This window comes from Ictalurus punctatus, chromosome 3 (assembly GCF_001660625.3).
Source record: "Ictalurus punctatus breed USDA103 chromosome 3, Coco_2.0, whole genome shotgun sequence".
Classification (NCBI taxonomy): Eukaryota; Metazoa; Chordata; class Actinopteri; order Siluriformes; family Ictaluridae; genus Ictalurus; species Ictalurus punctatus.
In genome coordinates, this window is record NC_030418.2 from 21,263,595 (window position 1) to 21,276,362 (window position 12,768).

General features: G+C 39.9%; 1 protein-coding gene across 12 annotated transcripts in view; it reads left to right on the forward strand.

The window, feature by feature from the left end:
* Positions 1-12,768, forward strand: part of kcnq5a (potassium voltage-gated channel, KQT-like subfamily, member 5a) — a 132,589-nt gene that overhangs the window by 50,849 nt on the left and 68,972 nt on the right. The window contains exon 1 of one of the 12 annotated variants that reach the window (XM_053679744.1): positions 2,512-9,066. The exons of the other annotated variants lie outside the window; for them this stretch is intronic. The gene's annotated coding sequence lies outside the window, so the exon portion shown is untranslated. Of the gene's footprint in view, positions 1-2,511; positions 9,067-12,768 lie in introns of those variants that run through there. 12 annotated transcript variants of the gene reach the window in all.

The following is a 12,768-nucleotide window of genomic DNA, read 5'->3' on the forward strand; positions in this document are numbered from 1 at the left end:
AGCTGTAAGTTGACACATTTTAACTGTAAGTAGTCTGTATTCACTCAAACCTAGACACTCTCTTTATAATAATACACTAAAGTATTTATGTGCTTCTATATACGAGACATATTGTAGCCTTATTTGGAGTTTGCTGTAATAAGAGATAAATAATGCTGTGTCTCTGTGTGCTTTGGAGCAAGGTTGTACTTAATCTGCCCTTTCACCTCCAGTTCTACACAGCTGGACTGAAGCTGGCTGACCCACTCATCGCCCTGGTCATTCTCTCAGCTCCCCATGCTCAGGTTTTTGATGGGTGTTTTACCAGCAGTTTCACAGGCTTGGTGGCCGGGTAAACAGACACATAAAGTGGAGTGCTGGTTGCTTAACAAGTGCTAGGTGTGGGCCTGCGCTGGCCATTAAAACACATGTGTGTCTGGGCAGCAAAGGCTGTCATAGGGCCATGTAATAGAATAGCAGCAGGGTAGAAGAATCCTTTCCAGATGCAGCAGGTGTGGAAAGGCTTAGGCGATCCATGTGGGCCTGTGAGAGGGCGGTGCTGGAGTGCAGGAAGGTCAGAGGCTCTGCAGGATCACCTGTTTGAGGCCCAGGACTAATAAAGTGGAGTGCCAGAGAGGGTCACACGCAGTAGCAGAACACATGTTGCAGTTTTTTGATTTGATTTTTGATGTTTTAACTTCATCATATCATCAATGATTATTGGCCAGTGTAATAAATAAAACAGAAATAATAATAATAAGTAAACATACTGAGAAACCACAAAATGTAAAGTCATTAAACATTCCTGTGGCAGAAAACATCAAGTAACAGCCTGACCTCTGACTGTTACAATGCACTGACACTGGAGACTTCTTCCATAATTGGTAACTAAACATCTCCTTACAGAATGCATCACCATATCAGAAGATGCACCATGGCAGGAAAAGGGGACTAGAAAGATGTCCATGTACAGTATGTGGCCAATCAAGCACATAGCTATGCAATCGCCATAGACAAACACTGGCAGAAGAATGGGTCATACTGAAGAGCTTAGTGACTTTAAACATGGCGCTGCCATAGTATGTCACATTTGAAATGTCATGAAATGGGTTTCTATGGCTGAACTGCTGCACACAAGCCTAAGATCACTATGTGCAATGGCAGGTGTCGACTGGAGTGGTGTAAAGCACTCTGTTTCTGGACTATGGAGGAGTGGAAACAAGTTTTCTGGAGTGAAGAATCATGCTTCGCTATCTGGAATTCTGATGGAAAAATCTGGGTTTTTGCATATGCCATGAGAACGCTACCTACCGGAATGCATAGTATCATCAGCAATGTTTGTGGAAGAGAGATAATGGTCTGGGGATGTTTGTCAGGGTCTGGGCCTGGCCCTGGCCCCTTAGTTCCACCTTAGTTCTACAGCATACAAGACATTTTACACAGTTGAATGCTTCAAACTTTGTGGCAACAGTTTCCTAAAGGCCCTGTCATGCTCCACCATGACTATGCCCCTGTGCATAAAGTGAGGTCCATAAAGATATGTTTTGTTTGGTGTGGAGGAACTCCGGTTGCCCTGACCTCAAGAGTCCTGACCTCAACCCCATTGAACACCTTTGGCATGAACTGGAGCATTGATTGTGAGTCAGACCTTCTCATCCAACATCAGTGTCTGACCTCACAAAGGCACTTTTTACTGAATAGGTGCACATTCCCACATAATCCCACAAATTCTGCCAAAATCTTGTAGAAAGCCTGCCCAGAAGAGTGGAGGCTATTATAGCTTCAAAAGGGTGGCCAACTCCATATTAATGTCCATGGTTTTGGAATTGGATGCCCAACAAACCTCATATAGGTGTAATGGTCAGGTGTCCACATACTTTTGGGCATATAGTGTATGTAATTGGTGAATCTGAAGGAGTGTGGGTATTCTGCCCCTAGCCTGGACTGGGGGCTACAGATATACAGCAGTGATTAACAGAAACTGCTGATGGATCGACCAGAAAATGAATTATTTGAGAAAGACTGCTGGAGTAAGTGATGTTCAGGCTAATCAAATAATTAACTGTGACAACTCAGCGTTTTCCTAACTGAACTGTAGACAGAAAAGGCTTGAGGGAATATGCAGGCTGTTTCTATGCTCTGATGTGGTAGTTGAGAGAGATGAGGAGCAACAGAGCAGAAGGAATCTAGTTGAAACCTATATTCTACAGTGAGAAAGGTCACAAAAATTATTAAATTCTGCCTGCATGAACTAGCAAATGAAAATATTGAAATGACGTGTAGTACATACGTTTTCACACTAAACAAAGTCTGCGTTCAGTACGTACAACTCTATAGTATGCATGGGTTTCACACACCGCACAGAGCTGAAACATTGGTTTAAATAGACACCTACAGTTCCGTCCACTAATATTGGCACCCTTGGTAAATATGAGCAAAGAAGGCTGTGAAAAATTGTCTTTATCGTTTAAACTTTTGATCTTTTGTATAAAAAAAAATCACAAAAATTCTCTGCTCTCATGAATATCAAATTGCAAACACAGGTTTATCAAAAAAAAAAAAAAATCTTTGTGAAATATAGGTGTGCTCCAATTATTGGCAGCCCTATGAATTCATATAAGAAAAATATATTTGTATTGAAGTAAATTCCCATTTATATTTAAAGATTTTTTAGTATACCTGGGTGACTATGAGCAGGAAATTGTTCAACCATGACTTCCTGTTTCACAGTGGTAAAATATGAGGTAACAGACAGGCCAAATTCCCTTAGTCTTTCATAACAATGGGTAAGACGAAGGAATATAACTGTGATGTGCGGCAAAAGGTTGTTGAGCTTCACAAAATGGGAAGCGGCTATAAGAAAACAGCACAAGCATTGAAAATGCCCATTTCCACCATCAGGGCAATAATTAAGAAGTTCCAGTCAACTGGAAATGTTATGAATCAACCTGGAATTAGACTTGTGTCTGTGTTGTCTCAACACACTTTGAAGAGGATGGTTCGAGTAGCCAAAAAATCTCCAAGGATCACAGCTGGAGAACTTCAGAAGTTAGGTGCGTCTTGGGGTCAGAAAGTCTCCAAAACTACAATCCAAATCGCCACATGTTTTTTGGAAGGGGTTCAAGAAAAAAAGCAAAACGTTAAATAATAAAGACAGTTTTTCCACAGCATTCTTCGCTCATATTCATCAAATGTGCCAATATTAGGGGAGGGCACTGTATCTTCTGCTTTCCATGCCAGTCAGAGCTGAATCTAAAAACGTGGTGTTGTCCTTTAGTATGATTAAGTGATTGACTTTTAATTCAGAAATAAGAGAGATGTGAGAGTCTGTGTGAGTTCTTTTTCAATCTCTTTCTGAACATTAAATATTTTGTATATTTGGAAAAGAGATATAAAAACCCCACACTCTCTCAAGCTACAAGGAAGAAATTTATCAAGACCCCGGTCGTAGAATGAACTTCATCTGGCTGTCTGAACAGCTGAGACTAAGCACTTAAATCAGCACGTTGTTCATCTGTTATTTGAAAGAAAGAAAATAAGAAAAAATACAAAAATACACCTTTGTGTTGTGTTCACTTTTCATACTGGACTAACCTTCCCAACAGGGTTTTTAGACTGATGTTACTCTTAGTCCCTGAACTAGTGAGCTGGCATGAGGGTGTTTTTGACAGAGACACCAAAGCACTTCTGTAAGACGGTGTGGATAGGGAGCTGGCTAAATTCTGTAAACTTTACTCAGTATAATAAATGTTACCACCTAATTTTGCATGCAGTTGAATAGATTCAGTTAGTATTTCTTTTAAGAGCCTAGGTTATTGATGTTGATTGATGGCATAGATAATAATCTATTTAAAAATTAATGGGCACAGTTTATGGCCCTTCAAGGGCTCACAAAAATGCTGATGTAACCCACCTAGAATTTGAGCTTGACACCCCTGAAATAAGCAGTAAGAGCCACTGCAGACAGGCTGCATAATTGTTGGATGAATAATGTGCTACTCTCTGGCACCTTGTGCACTGAGTCAGAAATGTCATTCATCATAATCACATTATCTTGCATTAAAGTCAGCAGTTATGAGTCAGCCGGCTTATTGTGTTTGTATGAGGAGCTTTATAAGACTAAAAAACACACATTGTGAAAAACCTCATATAGTGTTGGGCCTGGAATGTCACTAGACATTAATGACATCTGGGGCTTAACCTGAAAGTACCACATTATTGACCATATGTGCCTAATTCAAGGCCAATGGGCCAAATATGGCTTGCTGCCTCATTTCATTCAGCCTGCACTTGCAAACTTGCTAAACATAATACTGAAACACCCTGTAGTACCTAGAACGTACCATTTTCACACTATCCACAGCAGACCCATAACATAGCGATTGCCTGTGTTCTGCATGCACGACTGTGCGTCTCACAGGGCTGAAATGCTGTTTAGAATCTATGCCTATCTGCTGCTTTCGATGCCAGTCAGACCCACATCTAAAAATGATTCAGAAATGTTTCGGTTGTTGCCCCTTAGTGTGATTCAATGACTGATTCCAAATCCTGAAACGTATCACCCAGTGTAGAGACCTACGAATATATATGTTGAAAAAATAAAATGTGGTGGAGCGTGGAAACAAGAGAGATGGGACACTAAGGACATGTATGTTCTTAACGTACAAGCCCGTGTGACTTCCTAAATACAACAGTTGGATCTGGTCCACTAATTTGATTGGTTGAGCGGCATTCCAAGAGCGCCTATATTTCCTGCAACTGCACTCGGACATTTCACTGTGTGTATCACTCTGCTCATGTGTTCTCCACATAAAATTCCACTTCCTGGTTCAAAACGGTTCTTACAGTAGCGTTAGTGACATCATCAGCAGACATGACAAGCAATATTTTTCAGGAGTATAACTTTTGGCTTAAAATATGAAAGCTTGTCAGTTGAAGATGAAAAGGAAGAGGGATGCCAGTTTTACCAGAAGGACCTTTAACGGGAATATACAACTCAATTTGAGCTAGCTAGTGAGCTAATCGTCATGCTATAATGTGAGTGTGGCTTCTTCTGAATCTACAATGTCCTACAAAAATATTGGATCACTGACATCACCAAATTGTTGGTTTCTTCTTTTGTGTTGCTTTTCCAAGCTTTTACTGGTTTCTCCCTTCAGTCTCCTCTTCAGGAGGTGAAATGCATGCTTATTGGGTTAAGGTCTTGTGATCGGTCTTCCACCTTTTCCCCCAATGTAGTACTTTGTTGAGTTGGCAGTGTGTTTTGGATCAGTGTCTTACTGCATAATAAAGTTTCTTCCAACTAATTTAGTTGCATTTCTCTGTAAATTGGCCAACAATATGTTCTTGTAGACTTCTGAATTCATCCTGCTGCTACCATCATGAGTTACAGCATCAATAAAGATTAGTGAGCCTGATATAGAAGCAGCCATGCAAGCCCAAGCCATGATGACACGACCTCCACCATGTTGCATAGATGAGCTTATATGTTTTGGATCATGAGATCTTTTCTTTCTCCACACTTTGACCTTTCCATCACTTTGGTTGAGGTTAATCTTGGTTCCAGAACATTTGTGACTCATCTCTGTATTTCTTTGTGAATTCCAGCCTGGCTTTCTGATTCTTACTGCTGATGAGTGGTTTACATCTTGTTGTATGTTTCTGCTCTCAAAGTCTTCTTCAAATGGCAGATTATGACACCTTCACCCCTGTGCTGTGGAGGTTGATGGTGATGTCACTGACAGTTGTTTTGGTTTTTTCTTCACAGCTCTCACAATGTTTTTGTCATCAGCTGTTTTCCTTGGCTGACCCATTCAGTGTCTGTTGCTCAGTACACCAGTGGTTTCTTTCTTTTTCAGGACATTCCAAATTGTTGTTTTGGCTATGCCCCATGCTTGTGCAGTGCCTCTGATTGATTTTCCCTCTTTTCTCAGCTTCAAAATGGCTCGCGTTTCTCCCATAGATAGCTCTTTGATCTTCATGTTGGTTTATGCTTTTTAATAACAAATGCAGCGTTCACAGGTGAAACTGAAGCCTAAAACCAAGAGTAGATGTTCAGAGCTATTTATTATTTAAACAATCAATCTAACAGGTCACACCTGGTTACCAAGTAACACCTGTCAGTCACACGTTCCAATATTTTTTCTCACTTACAAATTGGGTGGTGTGCTATGTTCTATATGTCTACATATAAATACCAGGAAAGAAGCACTGAAATTTTAAACTCTCTTCTCATATTCATGTTTTGTTCTCAAACCCAAATGTCTACATCAAAAAATAAATTTAACACAGGTAAGTGCAGTACTTCATACACAGTGATATCACAGTGACAATTTTTTTATGACTCATCAATGGCTCATGAAAATACTGAATTTGAGTTCAGTGCAACAAATAAGTTTATGGACTATAGAATAATAAGTGTTTAAATATTGAATCATTTAGATATGAGTCACATACTTTATTGTATGATTTTGTTTATGTTGAGGGATCTCACTGTGATTCTCTATTACAGAAAAGCTTTATTTTGCGATTATTATGTGCACTGACACTCATTTCCATGTTTTGCTTGACTCCACTCAGCTCCAGTAAGTTATTGGAAACTCTTTCACAATTGTGAATCTATAGTTGTGGTATTGTTACCTGAGAATGAGTGAAGTGATAGTCTATAAGTGCATGAGTGCTTTTAGATATGCAGCGTTTAGTGGTTGGAATTGAACTGTGGTGCATGGACACTCATCAGTGTGGTTTGTTTTCGCAGGTATGAACACAGTAATTGCACTTGGGTGCAGACCAAAAAAAAATGCTTCCAAAAAAGAAAAAGATCTCCACCTTGGGTCAGCTTCAGTAAAAAAGGGATTCAAACCTGACTTTCGTTTGGAGCTAGTTGTTTGTTATTTATATTCTTGTTTAATTATTTATTTAACACTGGCTCAAATTTGCCAAAGGTTTGTTTACCTTTGCCTTTTCTGTATATCTGAGCATGGAATAAAAGCTTGTTTGTTTTAGCCTTGTCCCCTCTACATGACCCTGTTTGCATTTTTATTTGTTTAATTATGTGTAGTGTGAAGCCAAGCCAAACCCAATAGCACAAATATCAAGTTCATTCTAATTTGGACTCTGCAAATGGTCTGAAAGTGTGAAAGTGTCCTATAACTCATTGCATACATATGCATTTTAGATACATCACATATATGACAACAGAAAGTTTACATGGACAACAATAATCCGATATTAACCCAATTAAGTCAATACTCTGATTAAGAAACTACCATGAAAACAGCGGTTATTGATTACCTAGAGCCGACTAAAGTCATACTTTAAAGTATGTAAACATACTTTAAACATACGAAGTAAACACAATTAAGACATGTGGAGTATCCCTACTTTAGTCGCATCATCAACGTGCACTACAGACATGTACACACCTTAATCACACTATTAACGTCGTATGGAAGTTTTCACCGCATTTTACGACAGGACACACACACACGGCAGTGCTCAACTGTTTTACAGCAAACAGGAGCGCATGGCTGCATCCGAAACTTACCTACTGTATAGTAGGTGAAACACATGTATTTCTATGTACTATACAGTAGGTAAGTACGCGGTTTGGGACGCAGCCCAGATCTTCAAGCAGTCGTCTATTTGCACGTACAGCCTGACAAATAATTAACTGCACTTGAAGCTTTCGTAAAATAAAAAATGAAAACACCCAAAACTGTATACGGTACCATAACGAGGATGAACTGTATGTTGATGTGTGAAATTCTGGAGGGAACGTGGCATGGTGTGGCACGGTGACGTAATGACGTGTGCTGTTAATCGATCTATGATCTATAACATGTAAAACAGGAACATGAAAGGAATATTCTAAAAGCAATTCATGTAAACACATTAATCCCAATTTTATCTTATTCAGATAAGGTCAATAATTAGATTATTGCTGTCCACACTAGTCAGTGTCTCAGCTCTCTTGTTCTTTTTTTTTTTTGACTCACATAATGATATAGTTCAGATTCTCTCTCTGTATGTTTTCGCGTTGTGTGTGTGTGTGTGTGTGTGTGTGTGTGTGTGTGTGTGTGTGTGTGCCTTCCAGTGCATGAGTATTCTCTCTGGGTATGCTGAGAGATTGCTATTATAAAGAGTGAATGCTTAGTAAAGGAGAAAGCACCGGGTCTGAGCTAATGGGTGGTGCGGTGCAGTACACATACTTTCTTCATTAATCTAATACCCATAAGTGAATCTAATTTGCCAGAGGGGTTTATGGAAACTGAGAGAAACATTGTTCCAAAAAGTAGTTGATTGATGAATTAATGTGAACTGTCTGCCAGTGTTTCAGCATTTTACGTTCCAACAGAGTGCATGTGCAGGCCAGTGATATCTGTCTATGAGCTGACATTAGTAATGAACTTTTATAGTAAAGCTACTCCATTTTGAACTGGTCTGTTTTCAAACTGGCGTGAGTTCATAAAAGTCCCTCTGTCAACGGCTTTCATTTATGTCTTGGATGTGCATTCTTCAGCACACTCTGTCTCTGTCTTATTGATTACTTTTCATGCACATGCCCACATGTCTTGATTGTCTTGCTGCCGTTGATGAACGCCTCTGCATGTCATGGCTCATTGTAGTGGATTACGCAGTAGCAGCACTTTGCTGCTTAAAGCCAATCATCTCAGGGAGTTTTTCCTTGCTACCATCAGCTTGCTCATTAGGGACAAATTTATCAATTTAAAATTCACATTGGAAATGTATATATTTCTATAAAGCTGCTTTGTGACAATGTCCATTGTTAAAAGCGCTATACAAATAAAACTGAATTGAATTGAATATTTTTTAGCTGTCATGTTACCCTGATCCTCAATGCCCTAAGTGCTCTCTCTCTCTTTATGGAATATGATTTCATGGAAAAGCTGGTTTAGTAAGGTTTACTCCATTCCTAATGGAGTTCTGAATCTTCCTAGGATCCCCCGGTGTTTCTCACAGAGAGTGTCAGCGTAGGCATCTGTGAAGCCTGTTATCTTCTGTTGTGTCTGATCCGCTCCTGCCAAAACAACATGATGAGTACCTCTTCACTGAGTCATCATACACGTATGTACAGCCTTATACGTATGAGTGCGCCGTCCATGTGCGCACGCATATAATTATATACATACTCTGCAGTGGATTGTGTGTTGTCTTAGCTCCCATGTCAGTATGAGAAGGTAAAGATTTGTGCGAGTGTGATTGTGTCCAGACGTCCAGACGCTTGTCTGAGGATGGATGGGACAGCTTTGTGCTAGTCAGACATAAGACTGCAGAGATTCCATTACGTAGTTCACGTGTCTCTCAGCACAACAACAGCCCTTAGCCTTCATACAGTCAAACAAACCTGACCTCTCTCAGTCCTGTGTGTACATAGTAGCTCACCATCTGACTGCTGCCTCCCTCCCCTCAGCTCACTCAGTGCCATCACTTAAAGCCAGAACTTGATATGTCTGAAAAACACATGCCTTAGACCAGTCGGGGGGTACAGAGAGATCAGAAGTGGGGCGCAAATTGTTTAAGGAAAAAAAAAAAAACACAGACAGGGCATCATTTGGGTTCTCAGTGTATTTTATCGCTTTTCAAACAGAATGCGCATGAATGAAAAACCCCACGTTCCCTCCATCTCTGTATTTTCTTTTTGCTGGAGGGAGAGGCGGAGCTTAGCCTGTCTTTCATCTAGCTGTCAGTGCAGACCAGTGTTGCCAGCTTAGTGACTTTTCAGACCCTTCAGTGACTTTTTTTTGCAAAAAAAAGAAAAAGGCGCCTAGCGACAAAGCTAGTGACTTTTTGGACAAACCATAGCGACTTTCCAAATGTCATCAGTACTGTCCTACAAGCACGAGATCTTTCTTTCCCGCAGCACTCACACCTCTCTCTGCGTCTGTTCTGTTCAGTGAGTGGCTGAGAGCCAGAGATTTAACAATGTCCTGGATTAAGAGACGCACTTCATCCCAATTTACATCATTCATATGTGAATGGTTTTAGAACGTAAGACGAATGTAATGCAACATGTTTTATATGTAGAATAGTTCACATTATTACAACCTAGTTCTCTTGTTCAAAGTAGTTATAGTGTTCAGAATAATTTTTGGTCATTCATGTTCCATACCTGTACGTTATATAGTTTCATAAGTCCTAAAAGTTATTTTAAAAAATCCTAAGTTATAAATGTAATTTTAAAAAAGTACAAAAACACAAAAGCAAAACAAAAAAATCTGTCTACCTATCAAAAACAGATTATAGATTAGGTATAATATATATATATATATATATATATATATATATATATATATATATATATATATATATATATATATATATATATTTAAAATAGATAATCATTATAGCTGTTCTTCATCAATATGGGGGCGGGCGTGCCACAAGGGAGGCTTGCTGGGGCTTTAGTTACAAAAGGTTGAGAACCTCTGCATTAGACAGTAAGCCTACATTCTGTTCTGTGCACAATTAACTATCAGAGCTCCATATGGAAAAGAAAATGCTGAATATTAGAGCATGCTAGATCAAGTTCTATTTAATAAGCTGTTGAAAAGAGTGAAAGTCATATTGTTAAATTTGCGATGATTAATGTGATTGTTTTAATTAGGCCTATTCATACAAGCAATATGGTGGCTGCTGTATAAACTACAATACTATTAGATGTTCATTTCAGCGTTTGACATCTTGTTTATGTGTCATTGTATTACACTCTTTTTTATACTTTTAATTTTTAAACAGTCTCTTACATTTATGTTTTGTTATTGTATTGGAAGAAAAAAAATTCCTTCTTCAGTCTGCATTTCCTATCGCTGATTTTTTGGGGGGGGCTTCAAGTAAAGTGCTTGTGTTTAGTCTAGTCTAGTCTATTGAAAAAAATTCTTCAAGAAAAATTTTATCAGCTATTGCTGAGACGACCGAGACGAGAGCGCACGCATGAGCTTCTCTCTGCACTGTTTTCCTGTATGAACAACGTTCAGCTCGCTTAACCCACTTGATATTTTTAAGTATACTTTTCCATTGTGGGTCGCTGCTTCCAGTTCCCATTGTAAATACTTATTAAGGTCTGAACCTCGTCGTCGGTCCATCGGTCGTAGTACTGTTTAACAAACTCCGTTTTGTCGATTTGAATCTCAATAAACAACTGTTACTTTACACACCGCAACAGACTTTTAAAAATGGTGGTTAAAAAAAAAGGCTGCATGCAGTCAACCAATCAGCGTGTTCGGCACCCCACAAAGTTCCTGGCTTTTGAAAAAATATTTTACCCAGAACTTAATTTAAACACATCGAATACCTCCAGAAGTCCCTAGTTCCTGGGGAAAGTTCGTACGGTGGAAAAGCAGCACAGTGGTTTAATGCTTTGTGTGCACAAAAACACTTTAATCCAATTTTATTCATAAAATATCTTCACTTCCGAATAGATCTCCGACACACGTGCATGCTGTGTCGATGCGAGAGTCCTCCACTATGTCGAAATCTGCAGACAGCAGCTTGTTGTATGTGACTCTGTCTGTGTACATCGTCCCTCTTCCTCTGCTGTAAACAGTGCAGCGCTTCCAGGTCTTGTTGTATCACGGGAACATCTGAAATCTCCCAAAATATTAGAAATAGGGTTTGTCCGGGGGGGGGGGTGGGGGGTTGGGGGGGGGGGGGGGGGGGGGTTCCTCTGGGTATTCCAGAATCCTCCCCCTGTCCTAAAGCATGCATCATAGGCTGCTCGCAGTTTCCTAATTTGTCTGTAGCGTGTGTGTGTGTGTGTGTATGTGATTGTGCCCTGCGATGGGTTCCCCTTCCTTGTGCACCTAGTCCTCTGGGATAGGCTCCAGGCTCCAGGTGACCCTGTGTAGGATAGGCGTACAGAAAATGGATGGAAATGGAGTTTGTCCTGAAGTGTGTGTGTACAGATGGGGTGCAGTTTGAAGAATTATGCAAAAAGTAGGTAATGAGGTGAGTTTTCTAGGAATGGAGAGGGGAGCTTTGGTTATTGAGAAACATGTGTCAGGAAGCAACACCTTTGTGTGAGGGATCATGAAAATCTGTCATCCAGGCAAGTTTTATTCACATCATCTTGCGTTTAAGATGTTATCAGTGTCATCCAAGTGACTGATGTCGAATGATGTTTTTTCTCTTCTTTTCCATGTTCCTATCTATAGTGCCTTATCATTAAACTGAAGTAATGTTCTGCGTTATAGAATTATTGCCTCTTGGTCAGGACATTCTGACTGGTTGATGAGTAGTGGTGTTTTCCCAGGGTAATATCGTTTATGTAGAATCAGGATCTTTCATACTAATGGAACAGGGTGAATGGATCAAATGTGATCACACTGATTCTGATTATAATGCCATTAGTTAATTAAATACAGATGTAAAAACTGGAAAGCAAGTGGTTGATGTGTGTGTGTGTGTGTGTGTGTGTGTGTGTGTGTGTGTGTGTGTGTGTGTGTGTGTGTGTGTGCGTGTGTATGTGTGTGTGTTGGATATCTGTATGTTTGTGTACATCCCTATGTTTCAGATTGTGTGTCTGTGTCTAGGTCTGTGCATGTGCGTGTGCTTGTGCGTGTGTGTGTGTGTGTGTGTGTGTGTGTGTGTGTGTGTGTGTGCGCGTGAGCGTGCGTGTGTGTGTCTGTGTGTCTGTGTGTCTGTGTGTGTCAGGCCCCACACTCAGCTAATGGATGGAAAATATATCAGCACACTTTGCACACTAAAAAACTCTCAGAAGTTACAGCTTTGAGCCTTTTTTCCACTTGCTTTCTTTGGCTGCTGTCACAG